General features: G+C 41.9%; 1 protein-coding gene across 2 annotated transcripts in view; it reads right to left on the bottom strand.

Moving 5' to 3' along the window:
• NALCN (sodium leak channel, non-selective) overlaps positions 1–5569 on the bottom strand; it is a 232194-nt gene extending 226625 nt beyond the window's left edge. Inside the window, exons 1-2 of one of the 2 annotated variants that reach the window (XM_074562155.1) lie at positions 5354–5569; positions 1106–1199 (exon numbers count right to left, since the gene is read on the bottom strand). The gene's annotated coding sequence lies outside the window, so the exon portion shown is untranslated. The remainder of the gene's footprint in view (positions 1–1105; positions 1200–5353) is intronic. The other variant, XM_074562147.1, reaches the window with a different exon arrangement.
• Between the last annotated feature and the right edge of the window lie 10306 nt (positions 5570–15875).

Genomic DNA, 15875 nt, shown 5'->3' with positions numbered 1-15875 from the left:
CACAAAGTCAGGAAAACATGCTTATAAATGCTCTGGTACACAAAGAAAGCAGCTGAAAAATGACTTCACAGAAAAATAAACAGGAAAATAAAGCAGATATTCCTACCTACGACTTATGGAGAGAGATTAAAAAACAGAAAAATCCTCAGAATCAGCAATGTCTGGCTTCCAACATATGTCTTTCTCACTGTCTATTGACTTTGTCACCTGAGATCATGTGAGCACCGAACGTCCTACCAGGGCTGGCCACCTAAAAGCATTCTCTTCAACACCAATTCTCTCTTCTTTGAAAATGTCAGCTCCCTTCCAACTTTTCCCAGAGCTGGGACACACAAAGTGGCACACACACTTCCAAGAGAATAATTATCTTTGAACCTGTTATTACCTGTGAAAGCTAAAATGAGTGACAGGAAAAGGACGTGAACACCCATACATATAGCATGATGACAAATCACCATTTCCATATTATACATTAAAAAAACCCAAATCAAACAAAAGGCTACCTTGAAGAAGAAATTGCTCTTAACCACAGTATGCAATATACGGCTATAAGAAAAATCTAAGTTCTCATTCTTTCATCTCAATAGCCTTCTCCTTTCCCTCTTAGCAAACTGTTGCTGTTTCTCTATTGCCTGCTCCCTCCATCCCCACGTTCTTCCATCCCTGCTTTTGGGTGCAGTTACAGGTGAACAGCATTTCAGTATTGTTTTCATGTAGCAAAATATTTGAAGTGGGCAAGTTATGTACATGACAGTACAGATATACTTAATTTGAGAAGGGTAAAGACAGAATTCCAATGGATACAATCACATGGCACATGCCACTATGGGTGTTACTAACTCCTAACTAGTTTCAAGGAAAAACTTATTTCAGTACCTTTTCTCTCTGTGTGGTATTGTTATTGCATCTGATAATATGTCCTAAAAGATCTCTTTGTTATTTTGAACACAGTATACTGCTAACAGTTGATGGAGCTTAAGTATTTATTAAAATCAAACAAGATTCTTCACAAAGAAGGTATATTGAAGGGAATACCCTAAAAATGAGCTACATTCACATTTTCAAATAATTTGGATACAGGTAGGAAAGAACAGCTGGTACTTACTAACAGGAGCCCAGGTCAAAAATACTGGACTGGGGTTCATGAGTTGAGGAAGGTTTAACAATTTCCTAAGGCTGCCAGCGTAACAACATCTTGTCTGAAAACAGAAAGGTTTCCAGACTTTAGCTCGTTGCTCCCAATACATCTCCGTTGTCTTATTATCGGCTAAGGACAATGCTTACACAATATTTATTTCTTAAATGTAAATTCTTCCTCTCAGACCTAGCCAAAATAATTCAGACCTGCTCAGCAGACAGAATCAAATATCACATTTCATACAAAGGCAGATCTCATGTGAGCCTGATATACAGCCTACCACTATTATCACATAATGTCATAACACAAGTCCTTTTTACTATAAGGCTTCTAACATTCGGAAGATGCAATTTTGAAGAAGCTATGCATATACATGGTGCCATGATGCAGCCAGATAATGAACTTAATAATTTTAAATAAAATCGGTTTGATTTTTGACATTTTTCAATTGAGAAATTGGATTGAGTGAAAGGAAAAAACAACTGAAGATGATTTTTCAAATGGTACTGTTAGACCACACCATGGCACATTCCACCACACCACTTCTTTTACACACAAAGCAAAGACCAAGGTACTCAAAAGCTACTTCTCTAGTAAAGAGTAGGCACTCTCTCACATTTCACAGTCCAAGCTCCCCAAGTATCCGGAAAGGAGAGACACAACTGAGCGTGAAGTGGCTACTTTCCTGCACAAGTAACCATTTTTTTCTTTCAGTGGAAACCAAAGCACGAGAGCGGCGAGCACCCTCTGTCTCCCTCCAACATGTTGTCCATTGGCATGACCGGACAACAGGACAGCTTTCCAAGCCCTGCTATTTAAATATACCCTTAGATATTACTCTCTCAGAATGGCTGATGAAAATATTAAAATTTAATGATGGACACTGAATGAACAGTAATTATATGTAGAGAATATACTGATGGCAATGTATTCCCTTTATGGATACATAGCATGATTTAACAGCCAGATTTCTTCAAAAGTTCACTTTGACTGTGCTTGCCCTAAGATTAGTCTACTGCAGTTTGGTCTATATGAAATCCTTAAAAGCCCATAGCCGACAAAGATGTGCAGCAAGATGCTTAGTAAGAATCATGTCAGGAAAAATACGAGAGCGATATTCTGGAACTTGTTTTTGTGGTCTACTCATCTTCAGGTCAAAATTGTGTTGTAGCCCTCCGTGAAAGGGGGCAGGAAGAAGCAGGTCATTCTTTGAGAGGATTCAGGGAGCACCCCATCCGCTCTCTAAAATACCCCAGTAACCTGCTATGAATAGTGCAGATCTATTTTTTCAGTGTTTTAAGGAAAGGGTTGAGGGCATCCTTCCCAGAATGACGCAGGGGTGGAAAGGAGCTTCTCTGTAGGCAGATGGCTGGCAGCATGCCTGCTTAAGTGATTATTTTAATGTTGCTGGGATTTTGTTGAACCACTAATTACATGTTAGTGTGCCTAGAACCTTGTATACACATCTTTTCATAATTTAAATTGAAATACATTAAAAATTAAAATAAATACTGGTTATATTCTTTTAGCATTGTTAAAACTTTTGCTAAAATAATTATTTAAGAAATTTGACTATTCTAGATCATCTTCCCAAATTAATCACTTGCCATCATTTAAGGAATTGCCAGTGAAACAGTTAACACCAATATATTTCAAACTTGAAATCCTGAAAACAAAATTAGGACTCTTCCTTCTTATTCTCTTATCTTTCCTTTAAAACATGCCATACCCATTCTCATTGCTGCGGGGCAGTTCCTAGAAGTTGCAGCCATAACCTTTGCTACTGTACTACCACCTTCATAAACACAATGATTTAATGTAATGCACCAGGAAGAAAGGCCAAACCCAACGCCTTTATTTTGGGGAAAAAAATAAATGGAAAACTGAGATCACAGAATCAGAAGCGAACACGGGGTGGAAGGACCTCAGCAGGTCTCTAGTCCAATCTCCTCTCAAACAGGGTCGACTCTGGTGTCAGAGTTGCAGTTTACTCAGGTTACTCCAGTCTGGTCTTGAAAACCTCCAACAATGGAGACTGTAAAATTTCTTTGAGCATTTTGTTCCACTGCTTGATTGTCCCCATGGTGGGGAAAAAAAAAAAAGAAATGAAAGATAAAAATATCACAGAAAATAAAGAAAAGAAAAAGAAAAAGAAATTACCTAGTAGAACTAAGACAATTTGCAATTGTAGTCTAGAAGTGGTGTCTCCCAAAGCAAGACACTTATCAGTACTTAACCAATACAGCAAACTTCAAATGAAATAAAAGAGGCTACGGAGTTAAAGAAAGGGTAAATAGAAAAAGACTGAAAGGGAAATAAAATATGATTCAACTCACAATGGCCACATTAGGCTGACTTTGCTCTTTACCTCCAAAAAGATTTCATGCTCAAACTCTACAGGACTTCCAAGTCATTTTCCAACGATGGAAGTATTCTATTAGTAACACAGTAAAAATAATTTGTGAATGCAACACCTCTATTTTACTCATAAACACATCAAAAATCTTGTTACATCAAAAATCTTGTTTTCAACTGCCTGAATTCCTAAATACCTAGGACAGTGGGGAGGAAACCCAAATCCCCAGGAGACATTAACAGTTCTATCTCATCATGAGATACTTATGCCTTAAGAAGACATTCTTATCCATGGAAATCTGAGACTCTCCACCTCTCCCAGAGCTTGGTCCAGCAGCCCTTTACTCCCTACAACACAGCTTGATACTGCTCATCTCCTGTGGCGAAGGTTTAAGACCTGAAACCTCTGTGACTCAAGACCTGGGCTGGATGAATGCCACATAGGTCTACATAGTGTTCACCGTACCAGCAACATCCAGAAGCTGGAAATAAGTCAAAACAGAGTAAGGTGTATTTCCAGGAGGTATAGCTTAAATGGGAATGAACTGCAATGGGCCAAATTTCAGATTAAAAAAAAACCAGACACATCAAACAAAAAGACTATGGCTCTACATTTCTAAAGCACGAATGACATGCTGATTGTTAGGGCTTTAAAATTTCATTTTAAAACACAGTATCAGGCTCAACCGGTTGAACAAAAATTCCCCCAACTGTTCCTAAAAGCCTCCAAAGGTATAGGCATGAACTTGCAGAGAGCTGGAGTCTTCTGGGAGTCAGTAAGAACAACTCAAAGAAATGTAAATTTTTTCTCCCTCCATTAAAGTTTCTTAACTTTGTGATTTATGCAGCAAAACTTAGCTCACTATTAATATGTATTGTTTCTCTGTTGGTCACTTAGAGGGCAGGTGGGATGCAGCTGCTGAGGAAGGAAATGAAAAGCAAAAGGGGCAATGAAATGAAACAGGAAATTGAAGATGCTTGCGACAAAACCCCGAAAAGCTCAAATAGCATTTAGTTAGTATTTTCTCACTTTGAATATCTCCTTTATGTGTGACTCAGAAAGCAACAAGGGGTAACCAACCAAATCACAGCTGACTTAAAAGCTACATCTGCACGGAAAGGCCATCAGAAACCTCCATGCTTCCCAGAAACGTGCGGGACTGTTCTGTCATGTGCGGGAGTGCTACAATAAAAAGATGCCAAAGCAAACAAAACAACACAAAAATAACGTTAAGCACCTCTCTCCCCACTCAATGAACAGCGTTGAGGCCCCTGAAATGGCAGGCCAAGGATGACTGACCTCAGGCCTAGGTTTGCGCTCTCTCCAACCACGACAGCCCCTGCCAACCAGGCGCAACCTCCCGGGGCGGGGGGGGGAGGCAGCTTCCCACATGGCCTCGGCCCCTCCAAGCACCACCACCCCCTCGTTAAAATGAGTGCACCCCCCGCACTATGATAAGGGTAAGAGGCCTCTTCGCCCCACAGGCCCTGCTCTGCCTCAGTAACGAGGCGAGGCACGTTTTCGCCCCACTGAGGGATGCTGAAAGAGGCGGCGGGGGCAGGCCCAGAGGCCGGCCCGGAGCGCCCCTTCCCACCGCGGGAGAGGACGGTGGGGGCGGGCGATGAGAAGGCCGCCGCCGCCCCTGCTCCCTCTCATCACCCCCCCCGCCCCGCTCCCGGCGGAGCCGGCCAGGCCTCTTGCTGCGCCCGTCCCCTCACCGTGCACCACCGGGAGAGCCACGGCGGTCGCCGGCGATAGAGGGGGCCGGGGCGGGAAAGGGGGCGGGGAGGAGCCGGGGCCCACCGCGTCCCGAGCCGAGCGCCGCGCAGCAGGGTCCGCGCCCGGCGCCGCCGACCTACCGCCAGCATCTCCCTTCATGGTGCGGTCGGGAGGGGGCCGCCGCCGGCCCCCGCCGGTGTGTTGAGGTGTTTAGGGGGATGTGTGTGTGTGTGTGCGCGCCTGCCTCCTCCTCCCCGCGGTGGATCGGGGCGACGGGGCCCGCCCGGCGGCGGCGGCCGCGCTCGGTCTCTCGGCAACGGCGGCGGGCGGCCGCGGGGACGGGGAGGGGTGGGGGTGGAGGGGTGGGGAGGGAGCGGGTGAGGAGGAGACGGTACCGACCGCACACAGGCACGTTAAAAATACAATAATAATAAAATAAAACAACCACCACCCTCGAGTTGCTAAAGCCTCACGGTTGTGAAGAAATACGGTTTAACGGCTTGGGGGGCCGGGTGGGGAGGGGGAAGCCCATGGCGATCCCCTCACGCAAAACGGTCCCGCGGCGGCTTTGAGCTGGGCTGGCTGAGACCCGAAATGGGCAAGTGGCCCGCGGAGTGAGGAGGAGCCCACGGGGAGGTTAGTTAGCCCCGCCGAGGGTGAGCAGGCACCGCCGACCATCAGTAGGGTTTCATTTGGGGGTTTGTTTTCTTTTTTTTTCTCCTCACGTTGGTCAAGTGCTAGGACGGTTTTCTTATTGTGGTATCTTATTTTGTGCATCTCAAGGCTTTTTTAGTACTTGTGCATTCTTTGCCACCGCAGAGCGTTTACTTCACTGGTAGCATCAGCCTTAATTAGGTCTGGTTAATTTTCAAACTACTGAAGAGACAAAGAAAAGCTCAGTCTTGAGCTCTGCGGTGAAATAAACCCATAAAATAGCATCACCTTTTGTTAAGAGATACCGCAAATAAATGAATAAATAAATAAAGTAATAAATACTTGGAAAATGGTTTCCATAAATGAATTCACCGTGTTCAAGGCCAGGCTGGATGGGGCTTTGAGCAGCCTGGTCTAGTGGGAGGTGTCCCTGCCCATGGCAGGGGGTTGGAACTAGATGATATTGAAGGTCCTTTCCGACCCGAACCATTCTATAATTCCGTGTTCCGGTCTGTATTTTATCTTCTTTGACAAAAAAAAAGGTAAACATTTGAAAATCATACTTTGTCTTTACATGGTACCAGTTGATTGGAAATAATGTGAGCCCATAGCCTTCCGGAGCTTGCAAAATTAGCAAAATTAAAGATGTAATCCTATAAATGCAGTTGTTGCTATGATGGCATTAAAGACATGGAATAGGATTTGAAAAACAAAACCGTTAGCAAAATACCCCGGGAAAGCAGAAGGAAAGCGTATGGCATAAATTGTATTAGGTTCCTTCAGATTTTATCTGTTTGACGTTTACAACAAAAAGTAATAAGCCAGTTAGGGAGCTGGCTTTAGGATTATGGATGCAGTCCTGCCAGCGCTTACATATGTGCATTATCAGCATTAGCAATTCCAGTAAATTTAAGCACCTAATTTTAGTGTTTGCAGGACTAGTGTCTTTGATAGCAATCAGCCAGCTGGTATCTCATTTAAAAAAAAAAAAAAAAAAAAGGAAAAAAATCAATTTAAGAATAAAAATGTGCTTACAAATAATACTCTTCACATTTTGTCTTTTTCCACCCCAGTTATACTTATTACTTGGGATAAGTTGCTAGGCAGCATTATGCTGATGGTGATAGCATCTCATCAACGAAAACTGACAGTTGCAAACAACGAAACTTTGCAGCTATATCTGAGCAAAAGAAATCAGCATTTGCCTGTGTGACTTTGTGCAACAGTTCTTCTGTGGATACACTGGCCTAGGAAAAATAATTCTTAATGGAACAAGTCAGGTTGGAAGGGACCCTGAGAGGCCATCCAGTCTGACTGGAGCTGAAACCAGGTTCAGCTATGAGATCACACCAGCTTGCTCAGGGCGTTATCCAGTTGGGTCGTAAAAACCTCCCGAGACAGACACTGCACAGCCTCCATGGGCAACCTGCTCCAGGGCTTGACTGTCCTCATGATGAAGGAGTTTTTTATGACATGCAGTTGGACTCTCTCTTGTCCGCTGTCTCTTCTCCTCCAGCTACGCACCCTTGGGAATATCCCAGCTCCATCCTCTCGGCAGCTTCCTCATAGACCCTGGCAGACTGCTCTTAGGTGTCCCCAAAGCCATCCCTTCCCCAGGCTGAACAAGCCCAGCTCCTTCAGCCTCTCCTGATGGAGCAAGTGCTCCAGCCCCAACCACGTTGGCGGCCTGCTGCTGAACTCACATATTAACGTCTTTCGTGGACTGGAGGGGGTCTCTAAATTGGATGCAGTGTTTGAGATACCATTTAATGAGTGATAAATAAAAGGGGATTAATTTCCTTACATGTGGTTTGTATTCTAGAATACGTAATTCCTTATATATTTCAAACTTCTGCTTTTACCTGTTATCACATTTGGTAACACAGTGTTGAATTTTGCCCTGCCTGCCCATGCTGAGCCTCTATGAACTGCAGGCTACTAACGGTGACCCACACTTTCAGGAGAAGGTTGGATTCACTTGGACAGCCTGTCCATGAGCACAACTTGCATCAGATGATGCTAATGCTGGAAGAAGGTTTTAGCCCTTGATGCCCTGATGTACCTGCCTATGCGCAAAGGAAAAATAGTAGTGTCTTTCATTTAAAGAATTGTGCAGACAGGGAAGGTTTGCTATTTGCAAGAAAAAGTCCTTTCTTGCTTTGCTATTTCACCACAAATTTACCTTCATGTCTGTCATGTGAAAAACAATTATGAACATTTTGGAACTCGACTGGCATATATCATGTATGTGAGCAGAAAGTGGAAAACTTAGATATTTATAAAATTGCTGATACAATTTTGCAAATAGTCTATCAGTCATTTAAAGTCCGTGCCGATGTTTAATATTTAGGGGTGAAGTTTGGTTTTATTCTGGTTTAGAAAATTTCCATTGACCTAAAAAGCAAGCAATAAACACACAGGTAATGACTGAATTTGGGAGCTAATCTTAAGATGTTACTTTATGGTAGTTTGAAATAGGTCAAAATAAACGATATGTCTCAATAAATATTTACCCCTCATCTCTATAAATCTAGAACAGATAAAGGAATTTCCTTATTCAGTCTTTGAACTTCAACACATGGTTGAAACTGGCCATGGGGAAACTTCCATTTAAAAGGAAACTTTGGAAAATTTCAGAAGACTGATATTGAGAATGCAAGGGGACAGTTCTCAGCCTTACCTATCACTTTAATTTCTGTAACATGATCTGCAAACACAGTAAGGTCTTCATAGATAAAAGGTAATTAACAAACCAAAGTTTCCTAGACCTGCTCACTCAGTAAGGTCTGAAGAAAAATAGGGAATGCAAAGCATCTACTTAGTTTTGCATGGTTTGTTGCAGAATTTGGATAGCCCTCAAGCCTTGTTTTTTTTTTTTCTGGGATGCAGTTAACTCAAGCAATTAAAAGGATAAAAATTGGAGTAAAGTGTTTCTAGCTTGTGCCAAAGCAAGCAGGTAATAACATCCTCATCTTCCCCATTTTCAGTGAGAAAGAACAAGAGTTAAGAGGCAAAGCACTAGCAGGTCCCCAATACGAGTTGGGGACCAACTGTTCTGTCTTATAAAGTCCAATTGCTACTCTCCCGTTTGCTGACATCTGTACAAATATGCATGTTTACACAGCAATACGTATATTTTAATTATCCTGCTGTCATTGAAAGGAAGTAAAGCCACATTAGAAATAGTGAAATTATGGGCTTTTATTTCTGAATTTATTTGTGCTTTATTTGTAGCTCTCTTGTCCTTACTTTCCATAAGTACCTCTTAAGGAGTTGAAGCGTAATATAAACAAATCCTTAAAACATTCCAAGGAGCTCAGCTTTTTGAAAATGCCATTGTTGGAATTCGATTTACCACTTAGGAAAGTATTCACTGCTTGATCAGATTTCATATATTCCATAATGAGTAAAAGAATTCATGAAATATTCATTTTGAAATGATGCTTGAGCTTTTAAAAAAGGTCAGAAAATGTCACTTAGAAATTCAGAATTCAAGTTCAGACCCAAAGGAAGATTTAATCATTTAGGCTTAGGATACAAGTCAAAACCTGCTCTATTCCTGCTTTGTTGCTGTCTAGCCCCGGGGTGTCCAAAGTCCTTAGTCATCTTAATGGTGGTTACCACTAAGTTCTCCCATGGTCTGAAGTCCTGCTCTGCACAAGCTGAGCAGCACACTGGTCTTGCCAGGGCTCCACGTGATTCAAACCAGCCCAGCAGCCCGGCTTTCTTCCGTCCATGTGCTCTGGGTGATTGCGGCTGAGAAGTGGTCTTGCTCTGAAGCCTAGAACCGTAAGAGAAATGGTCATGGAGCAACATCAGACTAACGACTGGAAGAGAAGGTTGGTTAATGTTCATGAGTAATTTTGATCGTGATGGGTTACAAAACTGCTGTTCTTGAGTGTCTGTGACTGGTGTCAACATTGATGAACCAGAATAAAGGACATGGAGTGTGGTTTTCAAACTTTCAAACCTTAAGGAAGGTCCTAAGTCTACAATTAATTATGAGTGTATTTGGTTTGCTTTCAAAAAGTACCGAGTGCTCAAAGAGGGGTGATAATGGCATTCTCCCCACGCGTCCTTTTTCTTAATTTCTGTCTCCCCTTCATTTTCAGTGTAATAACAAGCAGCAGGACCCAGTGCAAGACAGAGCATTCAAACCATACGAGAGTGGTTGCCATTGCCTGGAGAATCTGGTGTGCATATGTTCAACTCAGGCACTCAACCTGAGTTACTCCAGTTTTGCCCCTAAGAAGTCAGCAGTATCTGGTTTTTAATTTACTATCCCTAGAGAACTCTTTGGTCAAAAATATGAAAATGATCTTTCGTTGTAACTCATTCAGGTAAACTAGTTAGAAAAATACAAAAATCACAAACATTCTTGATTGTATTTGACCCTATTTTAGATGTGTTAAGATTCCCAGCTGCAAGGAACGTTGTCCCTTTGAGAAGTAAGGAACAGTTTGCCTGCAGAGCGAGAATTTATGTTGGAACATGACATGCCCATTTATTTCCTTTCTTGGCCTCTTCAACAATACCGTTAGCTTGGATTACACCAGACCTTGACTCACTTTAGGAAATAAATGCTAAACAGTTAAGAACGCAGTAGTAAGTTTTTTAAAACATACTATTATTGCTGGCATTCTGAGCTGCCTTGCAAGCTCATGCTTAAAAATCTCATGCTGCCTTAAGGCCTCTGCAAAAGCAGGGTATTATTGCTGTTTGGGGGAATTAACTAGTAAACATTAAACAAAAAAAAAGACCTACCTACTATTTAAAGTTTCATCGGGGACCCAAGAGAGTGAGCTAAGGTTTTACACTGGAGTATAACACAGTAACATCTTGATTAATGTTGGCCTGTGAACTGTTTGGGTAGCCTGCATTCGCTACTATTCAGGCCAGCTACATTCAGGCCAGCTCAGCTTTAATCTTGTTCTAACCTTGATCCTATAACTCCAAAAGCTATTTCTATTCCCTGCATGATACCATCAGCTGTCCCAGATTCCATGTCATGTCAGCAAAACGAACACGAGGTTTTCTGTTCTGCACAGCTCTGGAGTACCCTGTCTCTTGCTCCCTTCCAAGGCTGACCATTGGCTTGTGCAGCAATGACTCTTCAACAGGTGCATGCATTTCTGAACTGTTTCACTTAGACTGATTTTAGTTAACTCCATCAAGGACTTTGGTCCATGGGTTTTAAAGTGGTTTGTCGTAGATCTTTACAGCTGTCTCGTTTCGTGATTGCACATCCTTGGAAGAAGTGGTGAAGAATCACTGGAAGCTTCCAGCTCTCCTCATTCTACATTTTATGATGAAATAATAACTTGTGTGATATGTGGGATTTTCAACTTCTGGTTAATTTTAGAAAATTGCTATGTAAGCGAATGCTTCTGCATTGTCTCCACTGATACAAACCCACAAAACCACTGATAGTGGTGTTACTAAAATGGCTTCCATGGAAACCCGGGAGGATTATTTGACAAATTTTGGTGGTCTTCAGTTATTTTTTAAGCTTAGACTGTTCACTGGACATTCTTTGTTTTGTTAAAAAAAAAATTTTCTTAAAAATAGCATGCAGTGTGGTTTGCAAATCTAATAGCTTTGTTAATGTGACAACAAAATTAAGCTGGCCACTAAGAGGCTCCAATAAAAGAGTAGGCAGATTCCATCTGCCATCCCACACCAAATGAAATCTTGTTCAGTAGCACAGCCTGTCATCAGAGTCATAGAATTATGCAATATTTGAGGTTGGAAGGGATCTCTGGAGATTGCCTAGTCCAACCCGCCTGCTCAGAGCAGGGTTGCCTAGATCCGGTTGCCCAGAACTCTGCCCGGATGGCTTTTGAATATTTCCAAGGGTGGAGACTCCACAACCTCTCTGGACAGTCTGATCCAGTGTTAGACCACTCTTACAGTAAAAAAGCTTTTTCTTATGGTTTGGTTTTTTTTTTTTCCTTATGTTTTAATACAATTCTAATTTGCTTTACTGAAAAAACAACTCTGTCAATGTTAAATTAAGATATTGCTTGCCTTTAGAAAAAAATAATCACCGCCTATGAATTACCTAGTCTATCCCAGGGCTTGCAACTTGGTTTTCACACATAATGTCACATAACACTTCTTTACAGTTCAGAAGGCTATGAAACCACAAAATAGCCATCACCAGTTTGGATAGGAAGTTACCCTATTGGTTCCTCTCCTGGTAAATAAAATTGCAGGAGAAAGGCTTATCCCAATTCCCTGACCATACCAAATCCTGCAGACTTTTAATAAAAACACTAATAGCGATACACTTAAACTGAGGTTCAAGTGTAGGTGTGTATAGCAGCACTTATTTTCTTGATTCCACATCTTTATTTGAAGACATTTCTTGTCTGACAGGTATTATTTAAACCTATTGCCTACTTTTCAAAAGGCTGTTCAGTATTAGCATTATGTTCCACCTCCTCCTTCTCGTCCTCCTCAGCGTTGTGTTGACTTTCTCTTCTCTACCTTTACTCTGCAGGTAGTGACATTACAATGTGTACAGTGTATATCTATCCAAGCACCTACAGGTCTGAAGCCTTAGTCTGAAACTGCAATATATAGGAAAAGGAGCATTTCACAAGCGCTTTACTTCATGTAGGTTATCCAGTAGAGAACAAAGCTCATTAAGATTATATACAGGAGTGGCTGAAAGGGAGTGAGCAGTCCTCAAGACAGTGTGTCAGGTTCTCATTTGGAAAGAGACGGGCTCCTTTTAAATTGAATTTACAGCCTGTTTGGGAGCCATGTAGCTCCCAAATATAAGCATATCTAGTGTGCATATGCACATACATACATACATACATACATGTATATATACACACATACACGCATAAAAACATTCTAGGCTTAAGTGATTAAATAGTAGGTTAATTAGGTTAAAATCCAGGAAGGGAGCACTGAGATATTGTAGGCACGTACATGTGATAGCAATCATTAAACTTAAGCTCTGGGTGCACATTTTAAATACTGCACCCCTGGGCTATGTAACTGTGTGTTCTACAAATTCAAAAGGTCCACAGCCAAAAGATGTGTATAACTTGAAACCTTGACAGATGTAAATAAATAAAAAATAAGAGAGTGATAAGGTCAACATACCATGATGGATGTCTTCTCCTCGTACACTTGAAGTTATAATTTGCAGGCTGCTTGAAGGTCTTGTGAATACCTATGAGCACCAGTCCGCACAGGGAAAAAGGAGGAAGATGAACAGATGGCAATATTTTAGTGTGTGGATTAAAGGTAAATTTAGTGCCAAAAGGGAATTACTATTGTTTAAAATGCAAAGCTTTCTATTTATTCTTCTCTCACTCCATACTTCTGGCAGTACAATTCCTGACAACCATATCGTTCTTAAAAGTGTTCCTTTTTTGAATCTAAGGGGGTTTAATTTTTATTTTTTTTTATTGTAGCACTACAAATGAGTTTGAAAAACTGTCACAAAGATAGAACATGTAGTGCTGCATTAAGCATGGACTTCAAAATTCAAGGACTGTCAAAAATAAAGGCCTGCCAATATTACTTAGCTTTCCACTAGATCCATCAGTCAAATGCATAAGGTTAGCACAACTGTAAACATTCACAAGACTGAAGCCAACAGAATTTAATACAGGATTTTTACTGGCTGCATTGCATGACAATATTCTGTAACATATTTGCAATGTGAAATATACTATCAAGGGCAGCAAAACTGTTAAAAATTTAGTATACAGTGTGCAACAGCTATATATAGGGGTTTGAGATTCTTTTCCCATAATTTTCCTTGTTCATGTTTTAGGGCAAAATAATGTGCCATGTAGAGGATAGCACACTACAAGTAGAGAGCAAATTTTTACACTTCACAACTTCAAGGTGACCTATTAAAATAAGACAAAAGTTTTATGTTTTAATAGACCATTGGAATCATGTTGGGTTTTAACCTGTATATCTTCAGGGAATAAGATTGTCTCTTTACAGATGTGCTAGAACAGATTTTGTCCAATCTCTTCTTTTGTCATTCAGTTAAAGTTTATATTTCAATTGAATGGGTACCTGACTGAAAACTGGGTTTTGTGGGCCCCAACCTGGACTTTAGAGGTTCTTTTTGCATCTGCAAAACCAGCAGTTAAATGTTTGATGTAGTTAATTTTTTCAGGAAGACCACTAGCAGAACTAGTTCTGTTAGCAGGAATCCTGGGAATTGTACCCTTGTGCTCACTATGTTAAATGTAAGCCAGCTAATTACACTGTTGGGTAAGGCACCATCTGAGTCAAAGGAGTTTTAACCAAATCTTAAAACGTTATCTAGAACAGTATAATCTGTGGTATACCAGATATTTAATATGAAAATAAAACAAGAGTTATTCATTTTGAGGAATCTACAGAGGGCTTTAATCTCCAGTATAGGCTCTGGAAGCAGTGAAAGTTTTTTCTGCCAGCTGCCTGCTTTAAAAATGCACATGTGTGTGTGTAGACTAGGACACCCATATCCTACCGTCTTTTGTGGTGGCACTTTGGTTCTTTAAGAGTTTTCCATCCCAGGGAGGTACTGGACAATCAGCAATTTCCCAGGACAACCTGGGGGGTCAAAAAGTGTTGCAGCTTTTCCTTAGCATAAAGACATGCATGTGGCCATTCCTGTCAAGTTTCACTTATTTAGAGAGACTAGCCCTCATTTTAGCTTAGTTTTAAAGCACTTCCAAAGCCTCCCATTGCTCAGGTGAGGTATTGTACTATGTGCTTTAACGAGGCACTAGGGAGCGGCTAACTGTTGTGGTTTGGGCCGGACCGGCCACTGAAACAAATGACAGATGCTCTCCCCCACTTCTCTCTCCAAGGAGAGGAGGGAGAGAGAAAAGGAGACTTAGGAGTTTAGAAGAAACTAAACTAATTTAATGAAATATTAACAATAAAATAATAAAAAGGAAAATGATGAAATATATACAATATATACAAAACTGTGTCAAGCTCCCAGGATGACGATCATGTCACCGCCAGGCACTGGGAAAGTCCCAGACTGGACTTAGCAATGGATGGGAACTGGATTCTGGGTCTGGAGTCAGGAACACATGGATCAGGACCAAAGGCAGATGAACAGATTCCTCCTCAGACACCAGCCATTGAAGAAAAAGAGCTGACCCTTAGATCCCTCAGCTTTTATACTGAGCATGATGCAGATGGGATGGAATACCCTGTTGGTCAGTTTTGGGTCACCTGTCCTGTCCGCTACTCACCGCAGGTGCGACCCCTCTACGCTTTTCTGTTTCTGACCCTCCAACGGGGCAAATAATGAAGTGAGCTGGCCTTGGCTGTTATAGCAATAAGTATAAGCAAGAGCCTCTCTGCATACTATTCCTTGGCATAATTATAAATAATTGAGTCTTATCTCTCTGAGAGCGAACAGTGTCTCTACAATATGCTGTTAATTTCAGAGAGTTCAGTTAGTTAGAAGAGGCTTAGCTAAAAAGTAAAATTACTGAACAGAAAATTGGCTCGGTTTTACCTCGAACCAGGACATAACTCATAGTATTTTTTAATTTGCAGTCCCGCTGGCTGGTGTAGGTTGGCAGCCGGCGGTGTCGCAGAGTGCTGTGGTGTGAGCAGGTGACCCTGGGGAAAGGAGGGGAGGGAGGGAGGGACGTGGGGTGGGAGGTGGGAGGGAGGTTCTCCAGATTCCCGGCAGGGATGCTGCAGCTGGGGAGCACTGGTCCTGTCTCCTCAGCCGTGCGCGTTTCCCCCACCACGATACACATCTTATCCCCAAACAGCCATCCATCAAAGGACGGGGGGATACACATACCTCAAATATTTACGGTGCCTGCGCTTTGAGAGTGAGACGGTTCGTTCACATCTGCGAACGGGCCACTTTTAAAACATCAAAATAAACCATCTGGCTGCACGACTGTTTCTAATTACTTCCCTGCCTAGACTGTAAACTCTGGGGTTTGGCACCGGCCTCCCTCCCAGCGCGCTGCCCAAATCCCGCTCCCAGGCAGCTAATCAGAGCCA

Source organism: Larus michahellis, chromosome 1, assembly GCF_964199755.1.
Source record: "Larus michahellis chromosome 1, bLarMic1.1, whole genome shotgun sequence".
Taxonomy (NCBI): Eukaryota; Metazoa; Chordata; class Aves; order Charadriiformes; family Laridae; genus Larus; species Larus michahellis.
This window is presented reverse-complemented; position numbering and strand designations above follow the sequence as displayed.